Source organism: Carlito syrichta, unplaced genomic scaffold (assembly GCF_000164805.1).
Source record: "Carlito syrichta isolate Samal-C Ts95f unplaced genomic scaffold, Tarsius_syrichta-2.0.1 Scaffold303259, whole genome shotgun sequence".
Taxonomy (NCBI): domain Eukaryota; kingdom Metazoa; phylum Chordata; class Mammalia; order Primates; family Tarsiidae; genus Carlito; species Carlito syrichta.
The window spans coordinates 243704-249205 of NW_007247355.1; positions in this window are offsets into that span (position 1 = coordinate 243704).

Below are 5502 nucleotides of genomic sequence, written 5' to 3' on the forward strand. Positions count from 1 at the left end.
AGACTTGATGGTCAGGGGCATACCCTGGGATTGAAAGGAGGTTTCTACCAAGGGCCTCCTCCCTGCCTGGTCTAGACCAGGAATTTTCAGAATTGCTTCCTTCATGCTAACATTACTCCTTCCTTGTCAAAACAAGTGAAAAGTCACAAGGTAGAAAAGAATCACTTTAAATAGTAAAATAAACAAAAACATAAAATCCTCAAAGGAAAGTGGGTTGAAAAGTCACAAGGTAGAAAAGAATCACTTTAAATAGTAAAATAAGCAAAAACATAAAATCCTCAAAGGAAAGTGGGCTGACTGTAAAAAGCAAACCGTGGCACTAAGAGAGACAAAGGCCAGAATACAACACTCTCACATGGGGCCTGAAGAAGTGGGTGGGTGGCCACAGTAGTGGTAGCCCAAGTGGCTTATATGAATGAGTGTGACATATTACATTTTATAGCAGCTTTGGTCACCTGATTCCATAGTGGACCACCCAGAAGGACAAATTATTTTATTCACTAGCACTGTTCTTTCTGTCTACAATTTAGTGGAGAAGTATCCCAACTGCTGGTCTATGGCCTGTTAGGAATTGGGCAGCACAGCAGGAGGTGAGTGGCAGCTGAGCGAGTGAAGTTTATCTGTACTTACAGTCACTCCCCATCACTCGCATCACCACCTGAGCTCCACCTCCTGTCAGGTCAACAGCGGCATTAGACTCTCAGAGGAGCAATAATCCTATTGTGAACTGCACATGCAAGGGATCTAGGTTGGGTGTGCCTTATGAGAATCTAATGCCTGATGATCTGAGGTGGAGCTGAGGCAGTGATGCTAGTGCTGGAGAGTGGCTACAAATACAGATTAACATTAGCAGTGAGGTTTGACTGCACAGAGACCATAATAAATCAATTGCTTTCAGACTCATATCAAAACCCTATCACTGAGTGGCAAGTGAGTTGATGTATTTGAATTGTACAGCTGCATCCGGTGGCAGGCTTCAAGTCAGAAACCAACACGTATTTTAGACTGCACATGACCTGCCCATTATTTTATTTATCACCACCATCCACACCTCTTTCCCACAAGCTAGTTTTGGTAAGCCCACAAGCTAGCCCTAGTCAAAATAAGTAAAAAACAAACATCACTGAAGAACTTCTTTGAAGCATTATGGTGAGTTGTATAATTATCTCATTATATATTAAAATACAATAGTGGAAATAAAGTGCACAATAAATGCGATATGTTTGTAGCATCCCAAAATCATCCCCTCCCCAGTCCTTGGAAAAATTTTCTTCCATGAATCGGTCCCTGATGTCAAAAAGGCTGGGAACTGCTGTCGTAGGGACCAAGTGGGTAGTTCATAGATAAGGCCAAAGTAGGCTGTGAAGTCACAGCTCATCCTCTCCTGGAGGTTACAGTGATGGAATGACACCTTCAATGTACAGGTAAACTTTCCCAGGGCCATTGCACTTCTCAACCCTGAGGGCAAGATCCACATTGTGCTCTAGGCACAATTGTGAATGATTGCTCTGTGGCCAGTTGATGCCAAGCTAGATTCCCAGCAGGGTCCCCAGAGGTACTGTCCAAGGCTTGGGGGCTACAGATCCTCCCCAAACAGCCAATGATAGCCCCTGAAATACAACACTTGGGGTCGGACAGCACAATGACTGGAACCAACAGTCCTGGTTTTCAACATTGTGTCCCATTGTCAGTCTGCAGAGCAGACCATATGCCCCGCCTGTTTCCCTTCTTTTCAGTTGCCTCCTCAAAAGCAGATGGAAGGCAGTGCTTCTTCAGATAGTCATACTAATTTTATCAACCCAACCTGTCCTGTGTGCCTGCCCTGAGATGGGCCTTGTGCTAAGGTCTGGAGCTCCACTTGGCCTCTCTGTCCACAGAATTCAGTCTAATGGGGGATAATACTTTTACCTGTCCCAAATCATCCCCAAGGAACATTCACATAAATATGTGTAATGGAACCATTTTATTGTTAAATATTGCACACAAAGAAAAGTGCTGAAGGCATATGCATACAGTTCAACAAATTATTGCAAACACTTATGTAACCATCACCCAGCTGAAGAAATACCGCATTTACAGCTTCCCCAGAAGCTCCCTGCATGCACTGCCAGTCATAGTCCCAAGACCTTCCTCACCCTTGACTTGCTTCTGTGATAACCACTTCCTTGAAATCTTTTGTTCTTTACCACCTAAGGGTGCATTCTGCAACACCATGGATTACTTTTGCCTGCTTTGAAGTTTATAGAAATGGAATAATACCATACATGGTCTTTTTTAGTTAAAATTTTACACTTTTTATTTTGAAATAATTATAGATTCACTGGAATTTACAAAAATCATACTAGGAGGTCCCAGAAACCTTTTCTCTACTTTATCCCAATAGTGCCATCTTGTACAACTGTACCACACCATCAAAACCAGGAAATTGACATCAGGATGGTCCACTGGCCTTATTCAGATTTCATCACTCATTTGTGTGTACGTGTGTGTATGATACATACATGTTCTTTTTGGTCAGTCCTCTTTCATTTAATATTGTGCTTTTAAGATTAATCTGTATGGTGTTTTCATTGCCTGATATTATATTTTCATATGAATGCACCACAGTGTATTTAGCCATCCTACTGCCATGGGCAGTTAGGTGCTTCCAGGGACTAAATATGTGAGCATCATCCATGTCTCCAGAAATACATGTACTCATTTTCCTGGTGTATATATAGGAGTGAAGTGGAATTGTCAGGTCATTGGGGATGGCTCTCTTCAACTTTACTAGATATTCCAAATGTCTCCAAAGTGCCCATCCCATTGTACACTCCCACCGGCAGGCAGCATATGAGAATTCCAGGGGCTCCACATTCTCACCAACACTTGCTATCATCAAGTGTTAACTTGAGGCATTCTGGTGGATGACTAGTGGTTCTCACTGCGATGCTCCTTTGCATTTCACTGACTACTAGGAAATCTAGCACTACCTTCCACAGTTTTTAGCCATTTTAGTTTCCTTGCAAATTACCTGTTAAGTCTTTTGATGGTTTTCTTATTGAGTCTCTTTTTCTAAATTTTTAGGGTTTTAAAACATTTTCTGGAATAAGTCCTTTGTTAGTTTTAGCGTGTTGCACCTACCTTTTCCTAGTCTGTGCCTTTTTTCCACTCTTTTTGTGCTCCCCTTTGAAAAATATGAATTCTTCATTTTGATATAGTTCAACTTGTCCATCTTTTCCTTATGCTTAGTGCTTTTCATGTCGTGTTTAAGAAATCTTTCCCTACCTTTAGGTCATGAAGATATTATTTTATATGATTTTCTGAAAGCTTTATAGTTTTGCCTTTAATATATAAATCCTTAATCCACCTGGACTCAAATTTTGTGTGTGATGTGAAATAGGAGACTTATTTCATTTTTTATCCTTGTGGTTATTCGATTGTCTCTGCACAATTGATTGAGACCATTCCTTCTCCTTTCCTGTGCGGTGTCTCCTGTCATAAATTAGACTTTATATACCCAGGGGTCTGTCTCTGGGCTTGCTCTTCTGTTCCATCAACCTATTCATCTAGCATTATACCAAAACCACAGCAGGCGGATGTCACTCAACAGCTATTGACCCAGGCCGTGCTCATTAGGGATTAGAAGGCTAAAAGTTAGGTATAGCCAGATTAGTAAGGAGTTTGAAAATCAGTGGAAAAAGCCTGGACTTGACCCACGTGCTGGGTGCCCCAGCATGTCAGAGAGCAAAAGAGAGAGATTACGAATAAGCATCTTAGGAAGATAAATCTGGCCGTCAAGTCAAGTCTCAGCACAGGGCTGAGGGAAGAATGTGAGGGTTATTGCAGTGGTCCAGGGCCAAGATCACAAGGACCTGGATGAAGGAGGTGGCAGTGGAACCAGAATAGAAGAGATGCATCCAAAAGGCATTTAGAAGAGAAAGCTGAAAGCATGATACTTCACTATGAGTCAGCGGAAGAGGGCAGGGATGGACGCTACAGAGTGGACGGAAACTGAGGAGTGATTCCGGATTGGAGAAAGAGGCCCATAGAGTAGTTGAGGAGTGTATTTTCTACCACTCCATCCTGGAAGTCCCATTCGGTTTTCCCAGAATCAATCAGAGCAGTCCCGATTATGGACACATGGCCCATGGCTTGGGCTTCAAGAGTTGAAGCAGGACTTTGAGCCACATTCAGGCCTCCTTGGGCACTGTCAATTGAATCTGCTTTGCAGTCTGAATATAGTTTGATCATAAGGACATTCTGAAGCATATAATTTATTTAGTCACTAAGCAACTGCGTGTTCAAAGGCAAAAGTCATCAGACTTTTTTTTTTTGTATTAAAAGCATCACCAACAAGATAGATTGCCACAAAAAATAATGGAAAAACCAAAAAAAAAAAACCAACCAGCTCTGGGCTAATTTTAAAAACCCTATGAACTTGAACATATTCAAAAGGTACTTTTAAAATACTTGTATACAGCAACCCATTCAGGTCCCCTCTCACTGTGGGAGCTTTTCTGTCCTCTCAATAAATCCTGCTTTCAAAAAATAAATACATAAGAGGCAGAAGGATCGGCAGAGCCCAGCAGGTCGAGGCTGCGGTGACCGGGAGCGTGCCACTGCACTCCAGCCTGGGTGACAGAGTGAGATTCCAACCCCCCCCCAAAAAAGGAAAGATGGAATATATGAGAGGAGACAAAATAAAATAAAATAAAATAATTAATAAAATACTTGTACTTGCATGTAAATGCTTTCTTTTCTGTTGGCCTAGCATGTTTAAATGCATGGACATCCTCTCAGTCTCCTAACCCTGCTGCTACACACCAAAGCACTCAGGTCTTATATTATTACTGCAAAGCCAAAAGCATATTTACAGAGATATAAGGTATGTGAAGAGCAGGTGAGTCAAATCCCATGACAAAATTAAGTCCTATAGTGGATGATGTTGTGAAAAGACAAAAATCATGTTCACAACGCTATTACACCACCAATTGGATTTTTAAAAAGGGCCCATTCACATTTTAGGTCATGAAATCATTCCCTTAATCCCTTAAACAGCAAATAAAATTAAAATTTAAGATAAGATTCACTTGGTTAAAAATGATATGAAAGGCTTCAGTGAATAATTAAAAGGGATTTGGTAACATAATAACTAGCTAATTCCAGCATACATTTAATAAAGATTGGGTCCCGGGAGAAGTTGGTATTTGTGTGTGTGTGTTTTCCTACAAGGAAAAAAAACCTGTCATTCTTCACAAGCACCACTGATATTTGCAAAACAAATCAAAGGTTTGGCAGGGCTCAGTGGCTCAGCCTGTAATCCCATGCTTTGGGAGGCCGAGGTGAGTGGATTGTCCAAGCCCGCGGGTTCGAGACCCGCCTGGTCAACTTGGCAAGACCTCATCTCTACAATAAATCAAAAAATTAGCCAGGTGTAGTAGTGCGCGCCTGTAATTCCAGCTACTTGGAAGGCTGAGGTGGAAGGATCGCTGGAGCCCAGCAGGTCGAGGCTGCGGTGGC